Genomic DNA, 16,785 nt, shown 5'->3' with positions numbered 1-16,785 from the left:
GTGCACAACTCAATTACATGGCTACTTGTGGGAGGAGCCCCAGGATAAAAGAAAGTAGAAGAGGAAAAATGCGTGGGTTATTGGTTCACAGTGTTATCCTACTACACTAATAAGAATCATCCCTGCACAACCATGGACTAAATATTTTTTTTTTTTTGGAATATGATTGACTTATTGGGATAGGCTTCTACTTCAGGACTATTGATGCCTTATCCAGCATCATGGGGACTCCTTGACCTAAAGAATGAGATTGAGAAAGTTTATCTTACAAATCTTAAACATGTTTCTCTTTTCAGGACAGATCCAGCCAGACTCATGACTGTGGGATGTGATTAAGGAGGGCCTAATCTGTGTTTGGGGGATGTTAGGTCTGGGATGCACATCCACATGCCTTCCAGATAGACTGAAATCTCAGACTCAAAACTAAAATATTTTAATCTTACAGCATAATCCCTGGGAGTCAGATCAACCGGTCGGTGGCATTCACGCTGGAGGAGAACCTGCATTGCCTCCACTTCTAAAACGCTTTTCCACCAGCAGCATCCTTGCCCAGAATCCATGGCACAGGGAAGTTCAGGCAGTCCTCATCACCCTGTGCAGGTGGTATTCTCACTCCCATTTTACAGATGAAGAAACCGAGGCTAATGGAAATTAAGTAACTTGTCCAAAGTTAGATAGCTAGTAAGTGAACACAAACCTTTGTGATTTCAAAGACCATCTCTTAAGATTGGTCAACTTTTAACTAATCCTCCTAGACACACAGCCTGACCTTATCTTCCAGTCTCTCTTGCAGTTAGGTATGGCTATGTGGCACTGTCCTCTCCAGTGGAATCTGAGTAGAAGTAACGGATGCCACTTCCAGGATTGGCCCATAGGAACTGTCCATACAAAATGCTCCGTATTTTTTCTTCCTGTGTGATGGATAGATGTCCATGTCCAAGGAGACCTTAAAAGCCACATGTTGAGGATGGTAGAGCTTCTGTCAGCCTGGGTCTCTGAATGACTACGTGGAGCAGAGCACCTTTGCTCAACACCAATTTCCCCTTATTCAAGGCCTACTGGACTTCACAAGAGGAGAAATAATTAGCAAGTATCACTACCTTAACCAAATCACCCAACAAGCAAGTGGCAAAACCAGGATCTAAAGCCAGTTCTTTGTGACTTCATAAGCCTGTGCTCTTTTCACTATACCATTCTGCCTCCCTCTGCAGTCAGCTAAACTACAGAAATTGTGTTCTTCCACACAGCTTGCTTTAAAAACACATAAGCTACCTAAGAAAGCTCTAATCTAGACATTTTTCTCTCTGCTAATCTCTATGCCACAAAAAAAATAGCCAATTATATTGTTAACTGACTCATGCTGACTTTACACAATTTATATTGATTTTCAGGGTGATAATAACCAGCTTCTGTGATTGGTGTGCAAGACTTCCTGCCTAACCCATCCTTCTTGTGGCTCAGCTTTGTAAACACTGGCCCTGGCTTGCCGTGAACAGAAGTTCTTATCTTAGACTGCATGCAACTCATCCTACTGGCACTGAAAGCCCTTCTTTGTCTTTCTTCACCTACTTAATCAAATTTACAAGCCACTGTTTGCCTCTTCTCTCAGTAACCATCTTGGTCCTTTCAATGTTGCCTGTGCGCACTCATGCCGTATTTATGACCTGGTGCCTCTTATACTTTGAGATATAACTCAAGTCCTTCCTTCTTTGAAAATCCATATTGATGGGTCACTTTTTAAATACTTAAGGTCTGCATCAAACATTATAACATTTGCTGTTTTTCTTTTTTATTCTTACTTGCTTTATATGCTAAGCTTTATTAGTCTTTTAAGGTTTAAACTTTCCCAAGGACACTAACTGTAATGTGTACAACTTGGTAGCCAGCATAACATTTGACAGAGTGTCTTGTAAAAAGAAGACACTCAATCATCAGTTTTTGAATGATTCAAGGAGTGAAGTGATGGCAACGTCTTTTATCTCTTCCATAGTGCAATCCTCAATATTTTTTTTTAAACAGCTATTGGCTGAATTCTACCATTGTGGTTTAGAGCTTTCTCTGAGACATTTTTGCTATGGTTTTGAAGCAGGTTCCAAATTGGTCCATAATGACCTCCAAGGCTCTACAGGAGTGGTTCTCAAGCTTCAGCTCATTGGGCCCCACTCCCAGAGTTTCTGATTCAGTAGGTCTCAGGAAAGGACCAAGAACATACATTCCTACTGGGTAATGAGGAGGCTGCTGCTGGGCCAGTAGGCACGTTTTCAGAGCCACTGCCCTGTGAGCTCATGGCACTCCCTGATTCCCACCACTCTGACATAATCCCCAACTGACTTCGGTCTTGCTTACTCCACTCCAGGTTCAGCTTCGTTACACACACTAGGCATGCTCCTGCATAGAGCTTTGCCCATGCGGTTCCCCCAGATACCCACGTACTTGTTCCTTGACTTCCCTCAGGTCATTCCTCATATGTCACCATCTCAGTGGGCCTCCATAACACCCAGTTAAAAATGGCAACATCCTTCTCCCCTCACACTCTTACTGACACATATACATATATATACACACACACACTCTCTCTCACACACACACACACACTCCCTATCATATCCCTTTCCTGCAATGCTTTTCTCCATACCATTTACACTATCTGATGTATTGTATGTGTTACTTCTTTGTCTCCTGTCTATACTGCCCCCTCCCTGCCCCCAGAATATAAGATTCCTAAGGCAGGGATTCTCGTCTGTTTTTTTCATTCCTGAATCCCAGAACTGAGAACCGTGTTTGGCACATAAACATTCAAAAAAAGCTGGTATTTTAATTGGATGAATGTAGGGACCACAACCCTACCTATTTTCAGACCGTGAAGCATAAAGAAGACAAGCCTACAGCTGAAGTGAATTAAGCACGATCAACTCAGTACTCACACTGCCCAGATGTGTCTAGGGGCCAGCATGAGGGTGCAGAGAAAGACACCCTAAACTCTCCAGGGCCCTGGACGGATGGCCACTCTGTCTTCACTTTTCTCATCTATAAGATGAGGTTGTTGGATGATATATCAATATATACAATGTTGTTTCTAGCTCTAAAACGCTCTGCTTTTGTCTTCCCTTGAATCTTCATGCCACCAGAAGGAAAGTCTTAGGACCCTCGGACCTGTGAGCAGATCAGCTCTGGTCCTGAGTTGACAGTTTTCTCTTGTTGGCATTTTTACCCTTTGACTGTTGTCAATAACTTTAGCACAGCAAAGGTAGCAAAATTGTATCGTGAATCTTTTCCCAATCAAAGCTACAGCCACATAGCTGTGTTGCCTTTTTGGTTTTGTGTGAAGCAAAATTCTTTTTCCTGGGTCCCAATTGGTGCCAAATCCGATATTACTACATTTGCGTCACCTCAGAAGGCAACCCATCCAGTTTGGATAGAGGAAACATCTAGAAATCTTGCTTCTCTTTGCTGACCTTGATATATTGAGATTTGAACATATAAATATAATAACATATAAGATTATACGTCATAATTTTGGGTTTTGTAGGCTAAGTCATAAACCATGCAGGTTTATGGGCTAAGTCATAAACCATCTTATACATAAATTCCAGTAGAGAAAAAAATGGTGGATGCTGAATTTTAATGAAAAATTTATGACAGAGAAACCTAAAATTGAGAAAATTTGATCTTACAGTTTAATTTCTGAAAATTGAGAAGCACTGTCCCATCAATTGCATTTCAGAGCACAGAGTGGAAGAAGGTTAGCACAGACTGGCTTGGGCTTCACATCTACTAGTTGTTACACCTTGGGTGGATTATTTAACCTCTCTGTGCTTCAGTTTCCCCAACTATAAAAGAGAAATGACACGATAGCACCCAACTCCTAGGGCTACCCAAATGAGGTGATACAAATAACATTTTTGAAGTGGGCCAGGCACCCAACCAAGAGTCCTGACCAATGTTGCCTATTATTATTCATTGCTGAAGGCTGGAGTGAGATGCATTTAGGAAAGAGTAAGTTCAGGCAAAGGAGAAAAAATAAGAACATTGTAGGAAAAATGGAAAGATTCACAAGAAGGGAGAGGAAGAGGCAGCACAAATATATTGGAGGAGCTCCATGTGCTTATTTGACTTGAGATTCTGTTCATTTGAACCTTTAAAAAATCGTTCATCTTTGCTTATACAGAGCTTCATCTGGTGTACCAAGCCTGAGGTTAATGACCGTTCATGCCAGGGTGCAAGAGTTGTCTATGCACTCAGACTTTTGTGCAAGACTGTTTCAGGTGTTCTTTTAGGGTATTTGTCGCCACAAAATTCTATGGCTGGGTCAGGAGCATCTGGAGCCTGCAACCAGGGATTTTTCCAAGAGTAATCTTTTATATTGAGGGGGAAAGTTTAAAGGTATTTTTTTTTTGTCTTGTTATATTTTTAAGTAAGTATTCACAACTACAGGCCTGTAAAAAATAAGGGTTGGGATAGCCCGAATTCCAGGCTTCTTGCTGGGCCCACTCTGCTCAATTTGCCTCTCCTTTAAAGGTGAATCAGCACTTTCCAAGGCCTGTTGACACCCTCAGAGGGTTTCCCAAGCACACTCTGTGTTTGGGGTTATTGCTCTGAGTATGTTTCTCATATGTCATTGAACTGTGCTTAGGCTGCCCTCAGGGACATTGACCCTTAGGCAAATAGATAATGTTTTCGAAAAAGCTTGAATTCTGTTCAGTGCTTTAGAATGATGAAAACTGAGGTTGGAAAAGGTTGTGAAACCTTTTGACTCTCCACAGTGGAGTCCATTATTTCCTCTGGCTTCCTCAAATTCATGTTCACAGGTAAGTAACTTATACTTGTCTCTGCAAATTCATTCCCTCTTCCCTTTAACTCTCACTTTGTGGGTGTAGTGTTTCTGATTTATTAAAGATTGGTCTCTTGTCCTGTGTAAATAACGCTACAATGCTTGGATAGAAACTTTCAGGATGCATTAATTATTTCATAACATTGTACAGAATACAGATGACTCTTGGTTGCTGTCTTCTTTATAGTAATGCTAGTTCATGCATCAATCTCTTGAGAGAGAGAGAGAGAGAGAGAGTGTGTGTGTGTGTGTGTGAGAGAGAGAGTATGTGTGTGGTGTACATGGGTGTGTGGTACAAATGACCAAATAGATTGAATAATCTGCTCAAAGTAAAAGTACCAGTGGGTTTCTTTTTTAACTTGGCTTTATGAAAGCACAATTCTGTTTGCTCTGATAATCACAAATTCAATGATCACAAATTCTACCCTTGAAAGCGGGTTTGATACAGAACTACACGGACTTTATCTTTTCTCCAACACTGTACTCATTTCCTCATTCTCTCGGTTTTCAAAAATATAGATACTAAAAAAAAATTAGCTGTGGATGCATGTTTAGAGGGGAGAAAGTTGATTTCTAGGATTTAATTTCAGTTTTTAGGTTACTCAAGCCAGTGGGAATCACATACCACTAATGACTTGAGCACAGAGATCAAATATTATTCACACTTCACACTCAGAATAAAAGACAGTATTTGTCAACATTTTTGAGGGGGAATAGCTTTTTAGAGATGTTAGAGACAAATTATAGTGGTTATAACCTAAAACTTTAATATTCTGATCTAGTAGTGGTTATTATTAAATATTTGAAGTGATAACTTATTTATGAGCTCTTGTTTAACAGAAGTTCTTTTCTATGGGCAACCATGTCCCCTCACGGCTTACCCCGTCACCTTGGTTCTCCCTGCTGTGCTCTGTAACACTGTGATTGCCTCTGATTGAAGCCTCCATTTCCCTGTCTAGGAGCTTCTGTTTACACTCCTCCCCACTCTAGATTGCAAGCCCCTTGAATAATTTTTGTTTCCTAGTACCAAGAATAATGGTGACAAATAGTAGTGGATGACTCCTAAAAACTGATTAAGAAGCTATTTAGGGGGAAAAATGCCCATTTTGTGGTTTTAAAATGCTACACTTGCTATAAAATGCCCAAGTTTCATTGCAGAAATCAAATACTGGAGTTATGTTTTGCTTGGTCAAGAGGAAAGCACTGTACATTTAGAGACAAAGAATCGCTGTGGCAGTTAACTTTGTTAACATTCTATTTTTTTCCTAAGCAATTCTTTAGTCCTCTACCTCAGTGGTGCCTCTGAAAAAGGACTTATGTGGCCAATGGGATCACATGTGTTTATTTCCCTTCTCTATCAGCCACAGCCCTCAGGGCTGGAAGGGCCTCATTTTAGTCTATCTCCAGACGGTCTCCCACAGCGTTGACACACAGCATCAACCCACAGTGAGCTTATCTGGAAAATAATGCTTTTCTATTTTCCTTGTTTCTTAGCATATATTAATGTTTCTTTCCTCCTCTAATGATCTTTCAGATAAAGAAATCATTTGCTGAGCTGATAATAACAAAGGTGTCCTACCTACATTTTTAAATGTCAGCAGTGAAAGATGTTTTAAGGGTTTAAAAAAAAAAAAGAAAAGAAAACTGTACCTTAGAAAAGACATCCAAATTGAAGAGGAGTAGGGGCAATTCTGTTCTCTGTGAGCAGCTCTGTGAAGGGAGAGTTTGTGGGGCTGGGGTCTTGAAAGGCTTTACTGAGGGTAAGACTTCACAAGAGAAAAGCCACGGAGGGACCCTCGCATGATCAGAATATTCAGTGTGATGTGGGGCATGGTGGGGGGAGGTGCTCTCCACTCCCGGGCCTGGCCTGGTTCCCCTCACTGTCCTCAGCTCCTCAATGGCTTTGAGGGCATTCAGATTCTTCCTACCATCTTGACCTGAATGTGGAAAAAACTCTTCCTCCTTAATTAAGTCTAGAAAAGGTCAACATGTTTCAAAAAATAGCATTTGGGTGAAAATTAAATGGAAAGTGGAACAAATCTCTGCAGAGAAAATGAAAAACCCTAGAACACAGACAGAGTCACCTCTGCCTCTTGGTCTGGTGGGATTTCTATTCTTCTCAAACCGATTTCCTAACCTCTCTGGGTGTGGGCTCCAAGTCCCAAGCCTTATCAGGGTAACTTTTTTTAAGTATAAGTTTGATCATAATCTTTTCTTACCTGAAGGCTTCATTAGCTTCCCATGGCCTTTTGGATAAGGTCCCAAGTTCTCAGTGGTAAGGATCATGAGGCCCCGAAGGATCAACTAGCCACATCCTCCCGAGTTGCCCATCTGCCTCCCCAAGATTCACTGGGCTCCTTCAGCCTTGGACCCGGCTGCCCTGTCTCTTGCATCTGGGCCTTTGCATGTATCCTTCCCTGCCTGGACTGCTCTTCCCTCTCCTCTTCCCATGGCAAACTTGCTCTCATCTTCAATGTCTCATGCTAAGCACTTGCTCCAGAGCCTTCTATAGCTCTCTAGATGAGGCAGATCCTCTGCACAAGGACCCAGGAGATGCCTGGATTTCCCCTTTCCTCACTGCCATCCTGCTTGATGCCTAATTTCCCAGATATTGTCTGTCTTCCCTGCCACATTGTAAGTTCCATGAGGGTAGGGCTGGTTGGAGGGCTGGTGCTCTACACAATTTTTAGGGTAGGTAAATCAGGTCCTCAGAGATTTCTTCCTGGGCCTCAGGCTGCCCTGAACTGATCTCACAGTACAGGGGTTGACATTTTCTGCAAAGAGCTATATAGTGAATATTTTAGGTATGGGAGACAGAAAGGGCCATACAGTCTGTCATTGGATTACAGAAGCAGCCAAAGATGATAGAAAATGAATGGGTGTGACTGTATTCCCATAAAACTGTATTTACAAAATAGGATGGTAATAGTATCTTTCAGCCCAGAAGAATTCAGCTCTGAAGACACCTTTTCTCAGCCCTGACCCCCTTTTTTTTTCTTCAATTCTTCTACAATAACAATAGCCTATTGCTAGCATTGATCCCAGCCATTGGTGAACGTCAGCCTGTCCATCTGTTGCTCCAGGCTGACATCCCCACCAGTTCACACTAGCAGCCTTGCTGTAGTGGCCAGTAGTGGGCACTGACATTTTATGCTCTCAGGATCTTTGATTTCTTCCTGGCATGGCTTGTAGAACCCTGTATCTCCTCCAATTTTGGCAGCCTCAGGACCTTTGTGGTACTGCTCATTTGGGCCCATTTTATTTATTTATTTATTTGTTATTTTTTATTGTACCTTAAGTTATAGGGTACATGTGCACAATGTGCAGGTTTGTTACATATATATACATTTGCCATGTTGGTGTGCTGCACCCATTAACTTGACATTTACATTAGGTATTTCTCCTAATGCTATCCCTTCCCCCTCCCCCCACCCCACAACAGGCCCCAGTGTGTGATGTTCTCCTTCCTGTGTCCGAGTGTTCTCATTGTTCAGTTTCCACCTATGAGTGAGAACGTGTGGTGTTGGGTTTTTCTGTCCTTGCAATAGTTTGCTGAGAATGATGGTTTCTAGCTTCATCCGTGTCCCTACAAAGGACATGAACTCATCCTTTTTTATGGCTGCATAGTATTCCATGGTGTATATGTGCCACATTTTCTTAATCCAGTCTGTCATTGATGGACATTTGTGTTGGTTCCAAATCTTTGCTATTGTGAATAGTGCTGCAATAAACATACGTGTGCATGTGTCTTTATAGCAGCAGCATTTGTAATCCTTTAGGTATATACCCAGTGATGGGATGACTGGGTCAAAGGATATTTCTAGTTCTAGATCCTTGAGGAATCGCCACACTGTCTTCCACAATGGTTGACCTAGTTTACAGTCCCACCAACAGTGTAAAAGTGTTCCTATTTCTCCACAGCCTTTCCAGCACTTGTTGTTTCCTGACTTTTTAATGATCGCCATTCTAACTGGTGTGAGATGGTATCTCATTGTGGTTTTGATTTGCATTTCTCTGATGGCCAGTGATGATGAGCATTTTTTCATGTGTCTGTTGGCCGCATAAATGTCTTCTTTTGAGAAGTGTCTGTTCATATTCTTCGCCTACTTTTTGATGCAGTTGTTTTTTTCTTGTAAATTTGTTTGAGTTCTTTGTAGATTCTGGATATTAACCCTTTGTCAGATGAGTAGATTGTAAAAATTTTGTCCCATTCTGTAGGTTGTCAGGCCCATTTTTAAGGTCAAAGTACTAGGTTCTGTCAAATGACCATCTAGCTGATGGTTTCTCTTCCCCATCTGCTCCTCTCCAGCAGTGAGGTCTTTCAGAATGCTGTTGTTAGAGTCTAAGGTAGAAACATCTTTGATATATTTTTACCAGTAATGGTCAGGAGACTATCTTCTAATGTGTGTATCTGTGTTGATAAGATTACACATTTTATCAAGAGAAAACTTCAACCCTGAATAGTTAAACAGAAGCACATGTAGTGTGCAGGTTATAGACTTAGCAGAGAGGAACACTGGAGTTGGTGTGGACAATTAAGAATTATTGGGGGATTCTATGATTAGGTGGCCAAAGTCTGCCAACTAGTGCTTAGACATCTTGATTTCCTACTTTTTACTCCTAGATTCCCTTAAGTTTATTGGAAGATACATTTTTCTGGAATGCCTTGAAAATTCTCAGTCTGTTTCTGAAGAGATTTTGGGGAGGTTAAAATAATTTAATATATTAAATTGCACAGCAAAAATGAAATAACATTGAACCTTATTTTCAACTATGAATTTTCTTGTGTTAGTTTAAGTAAAATTTCATTATTGAAAATTTGTTAAGAACACTAATTAAAGCCTCCTGCAAGGTATGAAACTCAAATCAAGTTATTAGGTTAGGTGCTAAAAAAGTGTTACAGCTAATGGCTCAGAGAGTAGATTTAGATAACATTATATCTGCTTGTAATCAGTGAGGAAAAATAATGTGGCAAAACACTATGGTACTCTTAAATCATAGAAAGTGCCAAATGAGGAGGAGCTACGCTCTCAAGAACCTGCAAAACAAATATGTTTATCACCAAAAACCAGATTCCCACTGCATTTCCAGAGTTTCCGAAACTGGAAGCCATGTCCTCCAGCATTTGCTGTACGAGTTTCCCAACATCTCATCTAATAAAAAAAAAAAAAAAAAAAAAAGAATTCGCCAGTGGGAGAAAACATGGTCTAATAATATATGTCAGATATATATTATTCTACATTCATTATGATACAAGGCAATTTGTCTAATATTCAATTCTGAAAACATTGTCTTTTGTGGCAAATATCACAGGCAAGGCTTTCATTTATTCTTTCTAGTAATTTTGGTTTTTCAGTGTACTTTTCCAAACTTACTGTTATAAAATTCCCGGTGTTTTTGTGGGTACTTGCAAATAATTAAGATTTTCAGCACAATGGCCTTCAAAAGTCTTTACTGCCATTTCTAAGCTGCCCAAAGATAAAGGGACTAGCTTCCATTTCTGACTGAACAACCAGTGCATGCCTTCAGCCCTACAGAGTATACATCTTTTGAAGTATAGCTCCTTGGCATGTCAAAAAAGAACAGTGGACTACCAAAGTTCAGAGTGATGCACTTGATGCTGAGAAAAATAAACAAACAAAAGAACACCCTGTTCCATTTTGTAGCTGGCCTGGTACTCATACTTAAGTCACGTTATTCTCTTATTAGACATAAACATTCTCACAGAATACCAACCGCAAAGTTACCCTGAGTCAGTGCAAGGTCAATTAGTACTTTGTTCTCAGCAAAGGCAAAATCAAGGTCGCTGTGCAACCCACAATATACGAAACATCTTGCTAAATGAATGACTGCTATTTCTTTATCTAGTCATAACATAGTCCCAGCTTTTTAACAGCATCCAATCTAGAACAAATACCCACTACGTTAGATCCTTCCCCAAATCACCTGATTAAAGCCCAAGTTCTATAACAGGTTCCTTCAACACCGTTTTACTGAGGTACCCACAGCCCCTGACAGTGTGTTCACCCTCGGTGCAATGAGTAGCAAACACAGCTTGTTTAACTACAGGTGTGTTCTTGGTGCTCACTGACTGAGGGGCATTGACAATGCTGTGGGCATAGAGATCCATGCTTGGATGAATTTTTGCCTTTTAGAATGTTACTTTTAACAGTAAATTAGAAACCACAAAAATGATTTGTAGGGGTATTCAGAAAGAAGCAAAATGTAAGCAATTGAAACCTAATGTATGGAATTGACAAGGGGACACAGAAGGAAAGTAAAGAGAATAGGTTGGTGGATTAGTATTTCTGTGCTTAATGGAGGACAGATTACTACAAATGACCCTGGAAGGGCAGGTGGGGTGGAGGATCAGGTAGGGGGGACTGAGTCTTTAAGCTCGAAGGGCAAAGGGAACTTCAGCTATCTCCCTTCGTGTTAGCTGCTGTATAGATACAGTTTCATTTCATCTTCCCACCAGTCCTGTGAGGTGGATTTTACCACCATCACCACCACTTCCTGACATGAAAGATGGAGAAATAAGGATGTGAAGAGAGATTTAAAAATAAATCCAACTATGTAGAGTGAAGCAACAGGTAGTATCAGGATCTGAGAGACTCCAAATTTCGTGGGCAAGACACTACACCACTATCCTCTAAATACTGTGAAGTATTTGCACACCAGTGGAAAGAAACCTTTTTAAATGGAGAGCTAAGCCAAAGGAAAAAATAATTGGAGACTAAATTTTTTTAATATTGTATTTCAAAATTGGGAAATGCAATAGTACATCTGTGGTTAAATGTTGTTTATTATTTTCTCATTATTAAAGAGTGTCTTTGTTTTTTGAAAAAAGGTTTTTGGTTAAAACTTCAAAAATTGTATAACCAGCAAATGTTACAGTCTCTGAATGTAATACTGCTATAGTGAACAAATTTTGTTCTTGAATGAAAGAATTTTTGAATCTGGTTCTTTTAGTATTTTTTAAACCAGCCTCATAAACTACTTAATTAAATAACATTTCTCACTCTACTTCTTAATATTCTATTAAGGGATATTCTACAAAATAAGTGATGAGTGCTCCTCAAAACTGCCAAGGTCATCAAAAACAAGGAAAGTATGAGAAACTGTCATAGCCAAGAGTTGCTTAACAAGATATGACAATTTAATGTAACATGGTAAATTTGGTATTCTAGATGGAATCCTGGAACAAAAAAGCAATTAGGTGAAAAATAAGGAATTTGAATAAATTATGCACTCTAGCTAATAATAATGTATCAATATTGGTTTATTAATACTAATGTAAGATATTTACAGTGTACCTTGGTACATTAATACTAATGGAAGACATTAATAACTGGGTGTGGGGTACATGGGAATTCTGTACCATCTTCACAATTTTTCTATAAAATCAAAACTGCTCTAATTTGTTTAATTAAAGGAGATTCCCCAGAGTTAGGAAAAAAAATTATTTTCTATCATGAAGTATTTTATTTTCTACAAAATGATTTTGTTTTATTTAGGAGTGTTATGCTGCTTATGATGGAAAAATACATGGTGATGTTACCATCCCAAGCTTGCTAACATTAACCCTTTTGTGGCATTATCCAGCTTTCCATTTGTTCTTTTTTAAATTTTATTTTATTTTATTTTAAGTTCCAGGGTACACGTGCAGGATGTGCAGGTTTGTTACTTAGGTAAACGTGTGCCACTGTGGTTTGCTGCACATATTAATCCATCACCTAGGTATTGAGCCCGGCATCCATTAGCTACTTTTCCTAATGCTCTCCCCACTGCCCTCCCCCAATAGGCCCCAGTGTGTATTGTTCCCCTCCCTGTGCTCCCTGGGTCCATATCATGAAATATTTTAAAGCCACAGAAAAAAAAAAAAAAGAGAGAGAGAAAAATTTAATGAACACCAAGTTACCTCATTCCAACTTTATCATATCTTAAACATTATGCCATACTTGCTGAAACTTTTTTTGTTTTAAGAAATTAAAACATGCAGATATAGTTCAGGGGCCCTCTGAGCCCCTCCCCAGTCTCATTCCACTTCTTTTCCTCAGAGGTAACCACTATCATTAATTCAGTGCTTATTAGTTTCAGGCAAGTCTTTATATTTCTACTGAGTATCAATGTATCTATGAACATTACAAATAGCGATTTGCAGGTAACACATTTTACGTAAATGACATCATACAGTATCATTCTGAAACTTTCTGTCTTGTTTGTTTAAACTTACATTGCTTGAGCTTTATTCATGCGAATTCACTGATTTTAATGGCTAGATAATATTCCATTGTGTGTCTATTCTATAAATTATTGAATCAATCCCTTGTTCATTTATATTTTCTCCAAGTTTTTGTTTCTAAAGAAATACTGCAATAAACAAGCTTACATATATCTCTCCATGCATTTTCTGAGTTTTAACCTTGGCTGTATCACTTACTAACTTGTCCTCTTTAGCTTATAACTTAGTCCTTCATACTTTAGTGCCGTTATCTGAAAAATGGGGATAGTCCTAGTACCCATCTCAGGAGGCTGTTGGGAGGTTTTATGGCATAGCATGTATCAAGCATTTAGAACAGTGCCTGGCACGTATTAAATGCCATTATTAGTGTTAACTATTTTTTAAATTGTTAAGGAAAATACCAGAGAAGGATATTCTGGGACCTGGGGTATTAACATTTTTAGCCTTGCTAGATATTTCCAAATTGCTATCCAAAGTCATTCAGTCAGTTTCTATTCTGTGCATGAAAGGACTCTGTCCTCCACATCTTCACAACACTTGGTACTACTGGATATTTCATCTTTGCCAATATTTCAATGAACAGTTTTAGTATTCACTGCTGATCGTTACCCCAAATGTATTCATTAGGGTTGCAAAATAATGATTTTTTCAATTTTGTAGGTTTTCAAAACTCGGGAATGGATAATGATTTTTTATTGAATACTTTTTGCATCTATGAAAATGATTAATTTTCTCTTACCTTAAATAGTCATTGCATTCCTGGGATCAACATTATTTCATTTTTTTCATAAACTGCTGAATTATATTTAACATTTTATTTATCATTTTAAAATCTGTTTTCAGAAGTAATTATAAACCTATTTTTATCCTTTTTTGTTTTGATGTCAAGATTATACTTGCTTTATAAAATGATTTGGATAGCTTTTCTTGTTTTTATTTTCACCAAAGCCATTTGCATAAGATTAGAATTATCTACTGTTTGAAGTTTTAGTAAAATTTGCCTGTAACATTATCTAGCCCTGTTGTTTGTTGAGGTGGGAGACTTTCGAATATTGAACCAATATTTTAATAGCCATTACTTTTTAAGTTTTCTGTTCCTTTATCAACAAATTTTGATAACTCATATTTTTCTAGAAAATTAATCTTAACCTGATTTTCAAATTTACTACCATAAAATTACTCATAGTATTTGCTTATGATTTAAAACTTTATTTATTTTACCTTTCCCATTTTCTATTAGTATTTGCGATTTATATCTCTTTTCCTCAACAGTCTTATTGACTTGCATGTTTTTAGTTATTTCAAAAAACAACTTTTGAATTGATATATCCTTTCCACTGTTTATCATTTTATTTTGTTTTCTATCTTATAAATCTTGCATTTTTATAGGTTCTTGATTAGAACATAATTCATTTATTAATCTTTTAAAAAACAAAATGCATTTATCTTTATGAATAAATCTTGAAGTATCTTTTTAGCTGTAGCCCACAAGATTTTATATATTTGTTATCACTATGTTTTAAATATGTTCTATTTCTGTCGTGATTTCATCCTTAACCCATAGTTATATGCATATGTATTTTAAAGTTTGTAACACACACACAATTTGACTGAGTATATGTGTGTGTGTTTTACTAGTGTTTAATTTTTTAGTTTTTATTTAATTGCATTGTCAGAATATACACTCTTAAGAATAACAACACTATAAAGAAATACATAGTTTTTATTTGTAGAAATTTTTGATGGCCTATTAATGGTTAAGTTTTTAAAAAATGCCAAATGTAATTGAAAAATGTCTTGGTTGCAGGTTCCATAGTAATGACATTTGTCATGAAAATCCATGGACATTGTGTTACAATTATAATTAAATATATATTTTATTAAATCAAATGAAATTGCCAATATTTAATCTTTTTTTTACTTAGAAAGTTCAACTAATATATGAACAATGTTCAACCAAATTTTAAGAAAAACAAATTTTATATAGTAAATTACATAAAATTACCTATTTTTTATTTTAAAAGCTTTTGCGTTTTCTAATTTTTTGTCTGTTTATCAGTTTCTAATAAAGATGTGTTTAAATTTTTCATTACAATTGCAGATTATATTGTGTTAGGTTGCTGGGTATATACAGCCCAATAATTGATTTGTCTTCTAGCTGGATTGTACTTTTAATTATTATATGTCCTTTATTATATCCATTATTGTTTTGAATATGGACTCTCTTTTTCTGACATTAACGTAACAGCTTTGAGAAATCAGTATTTGTATGACATATCCTTTTCATCCTTTAATTTTTGACCATTTTTATGATTTTATAAATTATTTCTTTTATAATAAGTATATGTCTGGATTGGCTGGGTGTGGTGTCTCACGCCTGTAATCTCAGCATTTTGGGAGGCTGAGGCAGATGGATCATCTGAGGCCAGGAGTTTGAAACCAGCTTGGCCAATATGGTGAAACCCCATCTCTACTAAAAATACAAAAATTATCCGGGCATGGTGGCGCACACCTGTAATCCCAGCTACTTGGGAGGCTGAGGCAGGAGAATCACATGAACCCAGGAGGTGGAGGTTGCAGTGAGCCCAGATCATGCCACTGTACTCCAGCCTGGGCAACAGAGCGAGACTCCGTTTCCAAAAGAAAAACAATGAATATATTTGGACTTTAAAAAATTCCGTAAACTGACCTATCTTTTTTTAAAAAAAACAACTTTTTGAGGGTATAATTTACATATCATAGAGTTCACCTATTTAACGTGTTCAATGGTTTTCAGTATATTAACAGAGTTGTGCGACCATCACCATATTCTAACTTTAGAACATTTTCTTCATCCCCAAAAGAAATCTGTTACCAGTCACTCCTCATTCCCTTCCCACCCCTGCCCCTAGCCCCGTATTGGGCAACTACTTATTTATTTTCTGTCTCTACAGATATGCCTATCTTGGATATTTCATGTAAATAGAATCATACAGTATGTGATCTTTTGAGACTGTCTTCTTTCATGTAGCATGATTTTGAGGTTCATCTGTGTAGTATGTATTAGTACTTCAATCTACATACATTTACCGTAATTACTGAACCATTTGTACTATTTTCAATAACCTTCATTTATATTTTCTGTTATGCTTTTTTTAGTTTCTTTAGTTTTTTTTTAATTTTTGTTGGATTGATGAAGTTTTCTACATACTCAGTTTTTAATCCTTGCTTATTTAGAAGCTATGGATTTTACTGGTAGTTTTTCATTGCTTTTTCTTAAAATTTTCAGATATTGGTTGAACTTTGTTCAGATATTAGTTGAACTTTGTAATTAAAAAATGGTTAAATATTGGCAATTTCATTTCGTTTAATCAAATATATATTTAATTATAATAGTATAAATATATATTTAATTATAATTGTAAAACAATGTCCTTAGATTGTCATGACAATGAACCTAACATACTTTATCTGCATATTGAACACCTTATCTTGTGTTCAAGATACACTCATATCTACACTATTGTGTAGAGTTTTAATTATGCTCTTTTGAAATACAAAAGGTTATACTTGGTATCAATATTTGATTGGCCGTCCTGACATATTTTGTTAACTCTTGTGCTCACCCATGTTTCTCTTTTTCATGGCTCCCTTCTGGATACTCCTTCTGGCTAAGGCACATCCTCTAGTTGTTGTTTTATGCAGGTCTGTAAGTGGCAACTCTCTTGAC

The 16,785-nt window shown here is 37.6% G+C and overlaps 1 protein-coding gene across 1 annotated transcript in view; it reads left to right on the top strand.

Annotated features, from left to right (window-relative positions):
* The first annotated feature begins 4,609 nt into the window (after positions 1 to 4,609).
* Positions 4,610 to 16,785, top strand: part of ABCB11 (ATP binding cassette subfamily B member 11) — a 110,112-nt gene continuing 97,936 nt past the window's right edge. The window contains exon 1 of the mRNA XM_023189708.2: positions 4,610 to 4,808. The gene's annotated coding sequence lies outside the window, so the exon portion shown is untranslated. The remainder of the gene's footprint in view (positions 4,809 to 16,785) is intronic.

The sequence above is a fragment of the Piliocolobus tephrosceles genome, chromosome 11 (assembly GCF_002776525.5).
Source record: "Piliocolobus tephrosceles isolate RC106 chromosome 11, ASM277652v3, whole genome shotgun sequence".
Lineage (NCBI taxonomy): Eukaryota > Metazoa > Chordata > Mammalia > Primates > Cercopithecidae > Piliocolobus > Piliocolobus tephrosceles.
The sequence above is the reverse complement of the archived record's forward strand: the minus strand, read 5'-3'. Positions and strand labels throughout refer to the sequence as shown.